The sequence below is a fragment of the Pinus tabuliformis genome, chromosome 9 (assembly GCF_031772625.1).
Source record: "Pinus tabuliformis cultivar Carrire ecotype Pingquan chromosome 9, CPIR1, whole genome shotgun sequence".
Classification (NCBI taxonomy): domain Eukaryota; kingdom Viridiplantae; phylum Streptophyta; class Pinopsida; order Pinales; family Pinaceae; genus Pinus; species Pinus tabuliformis.
In genome coordinates, this window is record NC_142307.1 from 775321699 (window position 1) to 775338095 (window position 16397).

Genomic DNA, 16397 nt, shown 5'->3' on the forward strand with positions numbered 1-16397 from the left:
AATAGAGTCATCTTTCGTCCTTTTCTTGACTCTTAAAACATGAGAAGGTAAAGTTTTATTTTAGTGTTCTACAATTAACTTCCCATGAAATATTCCTGGTAAAAGTTATCTTCCTTAGTAATTCTTGAGGGTTGATTCCAATGGCAACATTTCTAGATTCTACCAGTCAAGGATTCCCCTCGGATGGGAATCCTGGTCCTTTTCCTTCTTTTGGAAATGTTGGTGCTCCTTATATGTCAACGTTGTCCCTCCCTGGGTTAACCATTAGTTTACCTATCTGGTAATTTTCGACCTCGGTGGTCCCAAGTGTCCCAACTCCTATCCAACCATCTCCTTCATCTGAACCAGATCATGTTGATTTTAAGGTTCACCTCTCACCTTCTTCCCCTGTTTCTTCATCTTCCCCTTCTACTTCACCTGGTGAAAGTTTGAAATCCAGTATCCATGAGGCTGAGAATAAGAAGAAGAAGATGACGAAGAAGAAATCAGATAAGCAAGAGGTCAAACATGCAACTATTGCACTAAATGCACTTCATGTTGACAAACCTTATGATCCTCCACGGAAGGTAAAATTCCCTTGCAGGCTATGTAAGGGTGACAATCTCCTTCAAGATTGTCCTTGCATTCCTAGAGTCTTAGAGGTATGGTCTCAAAATCTGAATCGATCATCCTCGTTGACCTCTGGAGATCATGTCAATGCCACACCTTCAGCTAGAGATAGTAAGAAGAAAGGGAAGATTAGATTCCCCTGTAGGTTATGTGAAGGAGAGCATCTTCTTCACCTTTGTCCTCTTATGCATAAAGCTTCCAATGTTTTGGAACACCTTGCAACTCCTCAACACCAACTTCCTGTTGGTTATCAGAGGCTTTCTTTTGACCCTCTCTCGGTTGGTAAAGAAACTGACTTGGATTCATCTATTTCCCATCCTACTATTCCTAAGCGTGACTCTCTTGTGTCTATTCCTGACCAACCATTGGTTGAAAAGAGTGTCGACTTGGTTCTGCCACCAGTTTCTCACTCGGTTCTGGAAGAGAGTAATGATCATACTACTCATGTTCTTCTTGTAGCCTCAGATTCTCATGAATCGAAGAGTGACCCTCCCATCCTGGTTGTTCAAGAGAGTCCTTCTCCTATTCCTATAGGGCATGGTGGAAATATAATGATGGCCCCACCAAGTAGTTATGTCGTTTAGTTTGATTGAATTCACTTGATTACTTTCTGCCTCCCATCTTATGTGCCTTTCAAAATCACAGTACAAGCCTATAATATTGTAGTACATGGCACTATGTTGGATGAAGGTGCATCTGTTAGCATCATGTCTTATACTACTTGGAAATCTTTGGGTGCCCCACAGCTTGTGCTTGTCACCCAGAATTTGTTGGCTTTCAACGGAGGAACCAGTCAGCCCTTAGGGATCCTTCCGAAGTTCCCTATTTCTTTGGGAGGAAATATATAGACATGATGGTAGTCCAAGGTCCCTTATATTTCAATCTTCTCCTTGGATGTGACTATGTTTATGTCATGGAAGCTCTTGTTTCCTCACATTTCCGTGTGGTTTGTTTTCTGCATGAAGGGATAGTAGTGACCATTGATCAATTGTTGTTCATTGGTCACCAGGTGCCTCCTATGCAACCATCGTCCCCTATTGTCTCTTGTTTGTAAGTAGTACCCTCCCCGCCATAGGTCAATTATGTGGCTACTCGTTTCATCTCCACACTTTTTGATGATCAAACAGATGGTATCGTACACAATGTACTGTAAGCATTGGAACCGTATCTGTCATTGGTACTAGTTGACATGTATTCCTCCCAAAGTATGGTTCTCCCGTCTAGTGAGTACTTCTTGGGAGGCATTTTCTCGTATGGTTCATCAACAAATGTGATGAGGATAGGTCTTTGTCTTGTGTTAACCGCATTAAAAAATGAAACAAAGTGTTCGAGAAAAGTTCCTTGTCTTGTGTCAAGCTCATTAAAAAATGAAACAAGGTGTGTGAGCATAGTTCCTTGTCTTATCTCAAGCTCGTTAAAAAAGGAATCAAGGAGTCTCAGGATAGTTTTTTCTTGTATCTATCGCATTAAAAAATGAAACAGACGTCTGAGGATAGTTCTTTTACTGTGTCAACCTTGTTAAACAATGAAACAACTCCCTTTTCCAAATTGAATCTTTGATTAAGATCTCGTACAATCCCAGTCGAGTCTTTCCTGGATCTCGAAAGTAAACCTTCATTCCATCCACCTAACTGAATGCAATGAAGCTTGGGGGCATGTACCTCGAATTGATTCATTATGCTGGGGGCATGAAAACTTACCTCAAACATAGTTTTTCGTTTCAAGCTTGTGTATTAAACATGAAAACAAATCCAAGCAGAGTTCTCCATGGTTCAAGTTTGTGTAAAAATGAACCCATGTCCGATTTACGTCTCGTGATTGCCATTTTTATCAGTTAATTTCTGCTAGATGAGCCTTGGTTGTTTCATTCCATCATCACTATCTCTTTGCCTAATCATATGCTTTCACTTGGTTGTTTTTCCTTTCCTGAGGGACCGCAGCGATGAGTGGTTTTATTAGCAGTCTCTTAAACATTACATGTTTTGAGCAATTCCACCGTTTCTAGAACCAGTTGCTACCTTTTATACCACTCATTCCTCTAGGACGAATCACCTTTAAGCTCTTTTCAGACTCGTAAAGAATGAAAACATTGTCAAGCATTTTTCCATTTTTGACTCATTAAAGAGAATAAAAACAAGGGAACTACTTTCAACTCTTTTTTGACTCTTTAAACACGAAAGGATTGCCAAGTTGTTGTCGTTTTGAACTCATTAAAGGTTGTGAAACATCATTCACCCAATATAAGTTTACCCCTTTTTCGAGCTAGGATAAACTATTTACAAAAAAGGTATTCCTTGACTGAAATGGTCAAGCAGTTCTCTCAAGTATCATTTTCTACCTTTTCGGGCTTGAGAGACACAAATGTATGAAGAGGGACCATGTGGAGTTTTCTTTTCTGTGTCTTTTTCAAACTCTCTAAACATGAAAAAGATACCGAGTTACCCCTTTGTCGGACTCGTTAACACATTAAACGACATTGGATTCGTCGCCATGACGAACGTGAGCTTATCCTTGCTGGGGCTCATTAAAATTACTAGGTCAGATTCATTTGAAGAATGAACTTACAGTGCAAGGATATGTTATCCCCTTCAAGCTTGCGATCAAAAATAATTCGAGTACCTGCCAGAAATGGTGGGGGGAAATTTGGAAATTCTATCAATCGTGTCGGTAGCTCACTCCTGAACATGACACTTTCTGCTTCGCGTCAGGATGGGATATCCTCCTTTTCATTTGACCTTCCTGGGTTGGGCCATTCATTTTTTCCTTCCATTTGATCTCCTCCACGTCATCATGACCACCAATTCTATGGATCCAACAGCTGCCAAACTCCAGAATCGTGTCATCGATATGTTCAAGAGTCAGTCCTTCTATAGTTACACTTACTCCTGATTTTCTATATCATCTGAAATCATTTGCATCCCTTTGTCTCATGTTGATGATGTGGGATACATCATGTCCCTCCTTTGACATGGTCACTTCCTGTCGAATTCAGCTCATTATCCAGGAAGTTGACTGAGAGACTCCTTTCCAGTACCTTAGAGCTTGCATGCCCTAATGGAAAGTTCTTTGCACTCGATGACAAGTTCACATCATTGGCTTTCAATCGGGTGATTTCACGGGTGTTAAAAATCAGTTCCTTTATTCGCATTCCGGGAACTATGCTACCAATACCTTGAGAGCTATTGTCATTATTGGTGGTTTCTCTCACGCTTGTTAACGGTTCACATCATTAACCGGTAATGAAGCGACTTCCTAGCATGTTTGACTTCAATGCATTCATTCACATGTTAGGATTTGTACTTTGATCAAGTCGATTGGAGCACAAGACCCTAAGCTAAGATTACACAAGTCTAGGTTGTGAGGCGATGTGACATGGTCATGTTTATATACATGTCTCTTTCAGATGGATGGCTACGACCATACGATGAATTGTTATATGTGATCCTTCTCATTATTGGATAGCTGCGACCATACCTTGGTTTCATTATGATCCTTTCTACTTGATGGCTACGCCTATGCCTTAGATCCATTTACATGATCATTCTCTGGATGGTTGCATCCATACCACGATTCATGTATCATTATTCAGAGTTTTCAGTGATGTATATGTATCTATGATGATGGACTCCAGTTCCCCTCTTCCAATTGTAAAGCATTTCACCCATCACTCTAGTTTGGCCTTCACGCTTTAGGGGGCATCTGTTACACAACATTTTGTCACTGTCCCTATACTCCCTGTCTACGATCCCGGAGGACCTCTACAATGTACCCAACATGCTTTCCCATCATGAATAAACTCCAAGTATGTCCCTCTTCATGAGCAAACATGGGGACTTCACTAGGGGAGCAATATTATACCACGTGGGTTCATATTGGGGGATATATATTGAGGAAAAAATGATATAATATATTGGGGGATATATAAGGGGTAAAGGGTTTTTATATTGTAAAATATAAAAAATGGAGCTTAAAGTTAATGAAAAAATATAAAGGGGTATAAAAAATGTTAACGAAAAAATGGATACCTACAATATCTAGTGAAAGTAGGGGTTTTTAAATTGGGAAGTTGTATTGGGTTCATATTGGTAGGGGGTTAAATAATGTGATTTTTAGAGGCATTTTACAATATGTAGTCAAATTAAGGGTATTGTTTAATATGTCACGAACGCACGTGATATGTCAAAGGTTCACTGAGTGAATCCCCCATGTGAGCAAAATGATTCCCCTTTACACTATTTCCCAAGAATCTTTCTTCTATCCTAGTTTACAAGACGAGCGCTACTGACCAGTTTTCTCCTCGCACCAATTTATAGAGGTTAAAACTATCCCTCACGTCATTCAGAGCGACTGAGCCCTTTTCTAGTTGCACCAATTCTCTTTTGGAAGGTTTTTTAAATAAGGAGCCAAAGCTTCCATGTCTAGAAGCTTCGTAATAGAAGTCTGGTAGATGGTTGGGCTGGATAGAGCCAAGGAAAACAGTTTGGGCTCCTTTACCTTATTAGGATGGAACAACCTCAAGAGATAAGACCTTCTCCCATGATGAGAGGAACCATCTACCATCCATCCAAGCTATATAAACTTCTCTTTTTCCTAAGCAAAAGTTAGTTGGAGTTTTGGAGCAAGTTTGAATAATCAGCAAGTCAAGTATATCTTGTAGCTTTCTAGTGTATGTTTGAGGGAGAATAGTGTGATTTTGGTTTGGTTTGAGACTAGATGGAAAGAGGCCTTAAAACTTCTATTGTTGGGGCTATCTTTGAAGTGTTAGCAGAAGTGTGGGAACCCAGATACGTCGGAGGAGACTAGCAACATCAAGGCACTGGTTGTAATCTCTTTCTAATTTATATTAATGCAACTATCGATTGATTTCCTACATGAAGTGTCATTTTACATATTTATGGCTTACTGTTCCTTGACCTATTAAGTAGGCTGAATACAATATTGTATTCTATCACGTTTGTTGTTGTTGTTGTTTACTTGTTTTAGGTATCCAACGGAAGGAAACGAAAGATAGCTGGAGTGAGGAAGTAGGCTCATCACCAAGAGGAATAGAGTTCTAAGAGGTAGGCCCTCTTAATTGATTCTAGCTTAAGGATATTTTCCATAGATTGTTTGTTTGTGGCTAGACCGGCTCTCTCAAGCTAGAGGAATTGTTTGTATCCACACTGAGAATTTACCTGCACCACACCAGTGGACAAAGGTAATATAACCTTTGGAAACAATGCACCTAGAAATATTGTTGGTAAAGGAGTTGTCATCCTATATAATGGAAAAGTTAAATTTAAGAATGTATTGTATGTTTATGGTTTGAAGCATAATCTTCTCAGTGCATCTCAAATGTGTGATCAAGGCTATTATGTAATTTTTAAGGCCAATTAGAATTTTCAAATCAAGTCTATAGGCACAGGTGAGATAGTTACTGAAACAGTGAGAACAGAGATCAATGTGTACGTTCTCAAGAAGAAAATAGAGAGGTATTTATCATCAAAAATTGATGAGAGTTGGCTGTGGCATAGGAGATTTAGGAATCTAAAATTTGATTAAACAGTCAAACTAAGAAAGAAGAATGTTGTCAAGGATTTACCCAGGCTATCAAAATTAGAGAATGCAATGTGAAATTCTTTTCAATAAGGTGAGAAAACTTGGATACCACTAAATTCTAAGGAGAGATCATCATCAAGGCCATTATAGATAGTACACATGGACCTATGTGGACCATTAAGAATTCAATCACCTATAGGTAAATTGCATTTTATTCTAATAATTAATTATTTCAATAGGATGACGTGGGTTTGTTTTCATAGAGCGAAGTCTAAATCCTTTGAAAAGTTTAAAGAGTTCATATCCACGGACGAAAATGAAATTGATCGAAAAATCAAGAGCATAATATTTGATAATGGAAGTGAGCTCACTTCAAAAGAGTTTGATGAGTTTTGCAGGAAGCAAGGCATTAAAAGGAATTTTACAATAATAGAGAGTCCCCAACAAAATGGTGTTGCAGATAGAGCAAACAAATTTGTACAAAAGTTTCCAAAGCCCTAATGGATGAAATAAAATCTTGGTACAGATTTTGGGTTGAGACCATTCACACAGCGGCGGCTATTCCTTTTAGACTCCTTTTTTTTGCCCTCATTTTCTCTTCATTCCCCTGCCCTTCTCTTATCTCCTAGGCCACCTCTAGCTAGGAACTAGCCTTTCCTTGTTGTCATGCCACAACAACGCATGTGCCCAGGGCATGCCCCTGACAATTGAGGCCCTACAGGTGTGTTTCGAGCATGGTATAAGGTACAATCTACAGTAAAAATTTACCATTTAGCCACCCCCCAAAAAATTCTAGATGAAATATTTTGACTCAAAGCTCAGGTAGTTCACAAGTATAATTTTTATTCTGACTTAGATGTCTAGGAAAAGGTAACTAATTCGCTTTTAGATCCTTGAAATACCAATGGTCACAAGAATTAATACCATCACTCCATCACCTTGTACCAAAAGATGAAAAAAATGATGGGCCATGTCATCCAGGAAAACTAGGAGGACCAAAATGAAATAATTATGCATTTCAAAGATATCTAGTGGGTTCAAGAGAATTTGCACTCTTGTCTAGTCAGCTTGGATGCTTAGTTTGTGCATATTGAGATACATTTTCAATGTGGGAGACAACACCCAATAGGTCCAAGCACAAATTATCTTTCCTATTATTGACAAATAAATCCCCCTTACAGATAACGGAGATCTCCCTAGGAATGTAAACCAAACTTAGAACAAAACAAAAAGTATTAGAAAACTTTCCCTAAGCCTATCATAATCAAATCATACATGAAAAATAAAAGATATGAGTATTGCATACCTTGCTAAATGATTTTTTTCCTAGTTACTTTCTTGTAATCTTTAGCTCCTAGCTTTTTTTGTATTCCTCACAAAGAAGAAATATATAGATAGCACAAAAATATAAGACATCAAAGCACCAATATACAAATATGATTTGAAAATAGACCTATGCATATGATCAAGGAGAAATTTAATAAAACCATAAAATGTGGATAATGTTTAAGGGAAATAAATGCATCACTATGTTAAACATAAAAGGAGTGATTACAACCTAAGCCTTGATGTTTTGGATCTCCTCCTAATTTGTTCCTTCGTTCAAAGTGTTTCCTTCAAAATCGTTGTTGTCAAAAGATGAGAATTTGAGTAGAGTTTCACCAAGATTTCTTGAGTTTTTCTTACTAGCCATCTCAATGGGAGATGACTGCATTTGTAGAATTAGGAATGGGTAGGAAGAGGATATGTTAAAAAATGTAGTGAGGAAGGCTCATTTTGACTTTAACCTTAGTCAAATTGAGAAAATTGAAATTCCACATCAGTAGGGCAACTTGGAGGTAGTTAACTAGTGTGACATGACTCTTATCACTCAACTAGCTTAGTAAATTTGAGGTAGGGGCTTGGAGTTCAGTTATGCATGTGTTGATTGTCAAAATTTAGCAATCCATTTTAGTTATTTTGAGTTGTATTTAGTTATCTGACCTCTAACTATCGATAGAGTTAGTTGAAGGTCAATTGTGCAGTGGGACAATAGTCTAACTCAAAGATATGTTAGTTAACTAATAAATCAGCCCAAAATAGCTTATACATGCATGGAATTTGAATTTCTCAGCTGAGGAGGAGGAAAAAAATTCAGTGTAACATGAGTTGTATACTAGTTCAGTGTACGGATGTTGCATGGAGTCACGAGATCAATTCCTTTAGAATTGCACAAGGAAATAGGGAATTCCCTATTGTTTAGGAGCTCAAATTTTCTTAGATTTTCACAAGGAAATAGGAGTCTCGAAGAGCTTATAACTGGCTAAGTGTTAGATAGAGTTTCTCATTCAGCAAAGAGAATAGTTATTCTTTTTTAGGTTGTGCTCAGAGCTACAGCAAGAAATTGTAATAGTTTCTCTATTCAACTAATTAATGCAAAGAGGCTTGAGGGGTTTTTCCTAGTTGGGTTCCCCTAGAAATAACTATGTACATGTGGTTTTTATTTTTCCATGTATATGCATGTTGTTCTAAATTGTGATTTTCCTTTTGCAAAACAATAGGGTAGAATTGTGTCTCTTGTAATCTAGTTTGGAATCTTGAGAACTTATAATTTTTGTCAGATTTATACATGGTATCGGAGCCCTAAAATCACATTAGAACCAATATTTCAAACTTTTCTCTTATGAATTTCTAATTTGTAGCTTCAACATACTAGCTTTTCTTCAGGATTGGAAAAATGTATTTCAATGGACTGAGATTGGACTATGCACTAGAGGGTAGCTTGAATTTCATATTCTAGAAGGATCGAATGGAAGAAGTGCTTCATGATAATGGTGTGTTAGAATATCTTAAAACTGATATTGAAAAATTTCCACAGTTGGATGCACAACAGTTAACTTAGTGGAAGAATGATGTTTTACAAAGGCCAAGATAATCCTTCAAAAACGTGTGAGAGACCATGTGGTCTCAAATATCCATGGAAAAGGGACACCATTTGCTATGGAAGACACTAACTTAGATATTTAAAAATAGCAATGAGCATAGAAAATTGGCCCTAAAAGAAAAAATTTGAAACATTAGGATGTATAAAAATGATATTGTTGCACAATATCTCTCCATATTTACACAAGTTTGAGATGAGCTTTGAGGGGTTGGGGTGAATCTTGCAGAATATGAACTAGTGAGCCTAGCGCTTCTAGGACTTCGAAAATCGTGGCACATCTACTAGGACTCTGTGAATGGAAGGGAAAAATGTAGGCATTAAGTCCGTACATAAATTACCTGCATACGAATTCTAAAACACAGAAAATAAACAATGCAAGAGCATAACACGTAAAACACATATACACAGAGATTTCCCCAGGATCCCAAAACGGGACTACCAGCTTGATTTTTCATTATGTTCCTTTCAATGTTATAATACATATTTATACATGCTGAAGCATCCAATACCATGGACCAAAAAACCATCGCGTCCAAAACCATGGACCGAAAACCATCATGTCCAAAACCATGTGCGAAAAACATGCACAAAACCATAGGTAGGTCCGCCCAACCTAACATAGGGTCCAAAACCAAAATTTTTGAGTACGCTACCCTGGACCCCATAGAATGGGGTTACCTACAACCCTCAAACCCCCTGTGACTCCCCCCGCTAAGCAATCGGCGCAATGAATGGGAGGCTCCGCCCCCCTTCTAACCCCCAATTAACTATGTGGGCTAGTTATGGAAAGAATATAAGACAACCCAACATTCTCCCACTTGTTGTTTTCTTTCCATAGGGGGCCACAAGAGAGCTTAGTCATTTATCCAGCCCTGCAATGCCCATTGTTTCTCTACACCAAGAGAACTTATCACAGCTCACAGATTTTGTCAATGCATCTACAGTATCCTTCAAAGTGTCCACCTTTTCTAGCAACACCTTTTTGTCTTCTATCATATCCCTCACAAATTGATACTGAACATCAATGTGCTTTGCCTTTGAATGATATGCAAGGTTCTTTGCCAAGAAAATTGCACCTTGGCTGTCACAGTCTATCCTTATAGCTCCCTGTACTAACCCCATATTTGAACACAATCTCTGCAACCAAACTACTTCCTTGCTTTCATGAGTGGCTGCCATGTATTCTGCCTTTGTAGTTGATAGTGCCACTACAAATTGTTTCTTACTCATCCAACTGACTGCACCTCCAAATAGGTTAAACACATACCCACTTGGAGATCTTCTCTAATCTAGATCTCTAGCCCAGTCTACATCAACAAAGCCATGAATATCCAACACATTGTCCAATCTTGGTCTTCCTTGGTAGCACAAACCATAATCACTAGTGCCACGCAAATACCTGAAAATCCGCTTCACTGTTGTCCAGTGCTCCTTCCTTGGTTTTGACATAAACTTGCTCAATACTCCCACTACATGTGTAATGTCTAGTCTAGTACAAACCATTGCATACATCAGGCTACCAACTGCACATGCATATGGAAGACGGGACATGTCCTCTTCCTGTTCTTGTGTCTTGGGACACTATTTACCAGATAACTTTACACCTACAGGAATAGGAACCTTCACCGGTTTACTATCCTGCATATTAAACCTCTGCAATATTGTCTCAACATAATTCCTCTGGTTTAACTAGAGCTTCCTATTTGTCCGATCTCTTTTAATTTCCATGCCCAAAATATAATTTGCAGCACCAAGATCTTTCATGATGAATTTGGAGGAAAAATGGGTCTTCAAATCCCAGATAATTTATTTGTCATTTCCAACCAGCAACATATCATCCACATACAAAACCAAATAAATAACACGGTCACCAATTAATTTAAAATACACATAGTGATCTTCTTTGCTTCTAGTGAAGCCAAGTCCCCGTACAAATGTATCAAATTTCTGATACCACATCCTTGGTGACTGTTTTAACCCATACATAGACTCCTTTAACTTGCATACCAGTTCTTTCTTACCCTTCACTGCAAAGCCTTTAGGTTGCCTCATGTAGATCTCCTCTTCTAGATCCCCGTGAAGAAATCTTGTCTTCACATCCATCTGTTCTACCTCAAAATAAAAAGCAGTAGCAAGAGATAAAAGTAATCTAATAGAAGTTACCTTGGAAACAGGAGAAAAAATATCACCAAAATCAATTCCCGGCACCTGGGAATAACCTTTTTCTACCAACCGAGCTTTGTATTTCTCCACCTTTCCTTTCGCATTTCTCTTCTTCTTAAACACCCATTTACTGCCAATGGGTTTCCTTCCAGACGCAAACTCCACCAGATCCCAAGCCTTATTTTTGTGCAAAGATGCCATTTCATCAACCATGGCCTCTTTCCAGAGTTTTCCATCCTCTGAATCTACTGCTTCCTTCACAGTTCTGGGATCATCATCACTAATAGATAACGCAAAATTTGAACAGAAAGCAGATGGACTATACCTTTCTGGCTGCCTTCTTTCTCGAACTGATCTTCTCACACCCAGATTTTGTGGCTCTTCATCTTTTGATTCCTCCTCTACTGTGGAGTTTGATTCTTCCTCCTTTAGCTCAAAACTCTATCTTCTCATGTTCCTTTGGTTGGACTTCATGTTTAATAACATATTTCACCTCTCTGAACACCACATCTCGGTTGTACACAACCTTCCTTGTTACTGGGTTCCAAATCTTATAACCATTTAAACCATCCTTATACCCAATAAAGATGCACTTTTCAAATTTACTATCCAACTTGGTTCGTTTCTCCTTTGGAACATGTACATATGCATCACATCCAAATACCCTCAGATGTGAAAGAGAGGGTTTCTTACCAATCCATACCTCTTGTGGAGTCTTATCCTCCAACATTGATGAAGGAGATATGTTGACCAGGTAACATGTTGTCTCCACCACCTCTGCCTAGAATTCTTGTCCTAACCTAGCACCACTGAGCATGCTTCTTGCCCTTTCCATCAATGTCTTGTTCATTCTTTCTACAACTCCATTTTGCTGATTTGTATATGGAGTAGTCTTCTGTCGTGCTATACCACACTTCATACAGAATTATTCAAATTCCTTATTGCAAAACTCTCCACCGTTATCTGTCCTTGGCATCTTTATCTAATTCTTTGTCTGGTTTTCCACCAGACCCTTAAATTCTTTAAACCTCTCAAAGACTTCAGATTTCTTCTTAAGGAAATATATCCATGTATTCCTTGAGAAGTCATCTATAAATGATACATAGTACACAAACTTACCCAGTGATGGAACCTTCACAGGTCCAAACACATCACTGTGCACAAGCTCTAATATCTGTTTCACCCTCTTACCACCAGAGGGGAAACTCACCCGATTCTGCTTCACATATACACAATTTTCACAGAAATCAAAATCCAGAGAGCTATTACTCATACCTTCTACCATACCTTTACCATGAAGTATTCGAAGGCCCTTCTCTCCAATATGTCCAAGCCTTTCATGCCACAACATGGTCTTCTCTCCAAAGACCACTAGATTTTCTGCTCCACTTTCAGGAACCACAAAACTATTGCACCCATCAACAACAGTGCTACCTTGCATCTTGTACAAAGTTCCAATCCAAACTCCTCGCATCAATACCAGTGCTCCCCCAACCATCTTGCAGGTATCCTTATCAAACACTATTTTTACACTTGCATCATCCAGCTTGCTTATAAAATTCAGATTTTTGGCCAATGCAGGAATATGTAGAACACCTGAAAGTGTTCTAACCCTTCCACCTTGCAACTTCAACTTTACTTTTCCGCGACCAACGATTCTAGCCTTCCTATCATCCCCTAAGGAGACATCACCACCATCATATTTGTCATACTTGTAGAACCACTCTATATGGGGAGTGAAGTGAAAGGATGCACCTGAGTCAATCAACCATGCCTCATGATCTACATGTGTACTTGAAGAAGCCAAGTACACATCCCCACCTTCATCTAAGGTGGTTTTCACCTCTGCAGAAGGAGCCTCATTCGATACCTTTCCTTTGTCAAGAGCTTTATATTTACAGTCCCTTTTGTAGTGTCTTTCCTTTCCGCATTTCCAGTACACCACCTTTATAGGTTTTCCTGGAGATTTAGATCTCCCTCTAGATTTAGATCTCCCACTCGATGACTTATTTTTTTTTTGTTCTGGGACCATCCTCGTATAGACAAGACATCACCATGCTGGCTCTCTATATTTTTCCGTCTCATCTCCTACGTCAGCAAGGATGAGACTATTTCATCAAACTGCAAGGTAGTTGCATTGCTACCTATTGCAATAACCAGACTATCCCATGAATCTGGTAGAGAACACAAAAAACTAATGCACGTATCTTCATCTGAAATTTTAATATCAATAGATGTTAACTGACTTACCATAGTACTAAATGCATTCAGATGCTCTATCACCAAGTCTCCATCTTTCATCCTCAAGTTATACAGCTTTTTCTGCAGGAACAATTTACTCACCAGAGACTTAGATTGGTACAAAGTCCCTAACTTGTCCCACAAAGCCTTCGTCGTAGCTTCCGCTGATACATTCAACAATACTGAATCTGAGACACACAATCGTATTGTGCTCTTTTCCTTCCGATCCAGCTTCTTCCATTCTTCATAAGACACTCCCGTTGGTTTAGTACCCAGATCTACCATGATCCACTGATATTTATCCACCAACAGATCCTCCATCTTGAGTTTCCACAACTCAAAACTCTGACCATTAAATTTCTCGATCTCTATCTTTCCACTGCTTACCATCTTCTTTCACCACCAGAATCGATCTCGCAGATCTCCCACTGAATAGGGTCTACCACAAGCCTGAGCGGAACCCCTCAGCAACAAAGGCATCCCCTTGAAGCCAGGATAGCTCTAATACCAAATGTAGGTTTTAACCCCATATAGAAATTACCTACATACGAATTCTAAAACACAGAAAATAAACAATGCGAGAGCATAACACGTAAAACACATATACACAAAGATTTCCCCTCGATCCCAAGACTGGGACTACCAGCTTGATTTTTCATTATGTTCATTTCAATGTTACAATACATATTTATACATGCCGAAGCATCCAATACCATGGACCGAAAAACCATCGCATACAAAACCATGGACCAAAAACCATCGCGTCCAAAACCATGTGTGAAAAACATGCACAAAACCATAGGTAGGTCCGCCCAACCTAACATAGGGTCCAAAACCAAAATTTTCTGGGGCACTGCCCTAGACCCCATAGAATGGGGTTACCTGCACCCCTCAAACCCCCTGTGACTCCCCCCACTACGCAATCGGTGCAACAAAGGGGAGGCTCCGCCCCCCTTCTAACCCCCTGGTTAACTACGTGGGCTAGTCATGGAAAGAATATAACACAACCCAACAAAAATTACTAAATTGGGAGAGGTTGTGGTCCGATTTGATTCAATAATTCTTCAGGAGAAATACTAGACATGAGGATGAAGATAATTTTTCCTTGGTTGGGAAGGGGAAGAATGGAAAAGGAAAGAATAGCCAAAGAAAACTAGAATGCAACCAAAATAATGGAAAAAAGAAAGACTTGAGAAAGATAAAATGTTTCCACTGCCAAGAATACGAGCACTATCCAAAAAAATATTTGCACAAGAAGTCTAACAAGAAGCCTTCGGGAGGAACACGGGGTGAAGCACTAGCTTCACAATTCAAATTAGACTTCACCCTAATAGCATGCAAGGGGAAGGCTATTATGGGAAGTGTGTGGTACCTTGATTCTAGTGCTTCATTCCATGTGATAGGGTGCAAGGATTTTTTTAGTTACCTGAATGAGAATAATATCTAGATGCATATCGAATTGGGGGATGACGGGAGGTACAATGCTATAGGAATTGGTACTTTCACCTTTGATATGGACATATACACCCCTCTTCACCTTAAATATGTTATGTTTGTACCTGGGGTGAAGAAGAACCTGATCTTTGTAGAAGTATTGGAGGATAGAGGCTATGATGTTATTTTTAGTAAAGGGAAATCCATTTTGAGACACATAGCTACCGGGCAAGTGAAGCAGATTGGAGTTCGAGTCAAGAACCTATAAAAACTTGAGGTGGGAGAATGTTCTACATTGAGAAACAAGGAAGAAAAGGTGCAGAGTCGAGATGTTGGAGAACTCTAGAACAGGAGATTGGGTCACCTACACCATGGTTCATTAAAAATCATGCAAAAAATCACAACCGATCTCCCTAAAGGCTCCCTTGACTAGCATGATGACTCAAGGGTGGCACATTGGGGAAATAAGTCAAATCTATATTCCATGGCTAAGATAGCAGAGCAAATGAAATCTTGGAGTGAGTCTACTCCGATGCTTGTGGGCCATTTTTTACAGTCTCCATGGAAAAACATAAGTACTGTGTTATTTTTATTGATGATTTCAATAGAAAATGCTAGATCTTCCTCATATGCAAGAAGGATGAATTTTTCTCAAAATTTGTTGAATTCAAGGTCTTAGTTGAGAAGGAAACTAGGAGGAAGGTGAAGGCTCTCAGGAGCGAAAATTGCGATAGATTTGTTTCAAATGCCTTCAAGCATTTATGTGCCAAAGAATTTATTCAAATAGAACTTAGAGCAACCCATAACCCATAATAGAATGGGGTAGCTGAGAGGAAGAATAGGAGCATAGTGGGAGCAGCAAGATCCATGTTGCATGATTAGGGGATGCCATTGCATCTACGGGTAAAAGCATGTAGCACAATAGTCTACTTATAGAACCAAAGTCCTCATAGAATACTTGGCATGATCACACCAGAGGAAGCTTTTGATGGGAGAAAGTCTAATGTGTCTCATTCCATAATTTTTGGAGCTTCAGTTTATTGTCATGTCTCCAAGGATTCAAGGAAGAAACTTAAGCCTACAATATAGTTAGGAGCTTTAATAGGATACACCAAAACTCCACACAATTACCAAGTGTCTTTACCCTCATTGAGGATGGCAGTTGTGAGGAGAGATGTCAAGTTTGATGAGGAGAAGGATATGATATGCTCTCTAGAATGAGAGCTGAGTGTCCCACAAGAGAAATAGTTTCTAGCTGCAAAGGAGGAACCTCAGAATGAGCTTCAGGAGGTTATGGAGCAGCCACATGCAATGGAGTAGACAAGACGCAGAGTGGAGGCACCCATTGAACTAGAATCTTCTAGAGAGGGGAGAAAGAGAACCAAATAACATGATATATTGTTACAGGATTATAGGGAGAATGTGGGAGCCCCTACATTAGTACGTAGGTAGAAGAGGTCACCTGAGAGATACACTGGTTACATGGCTC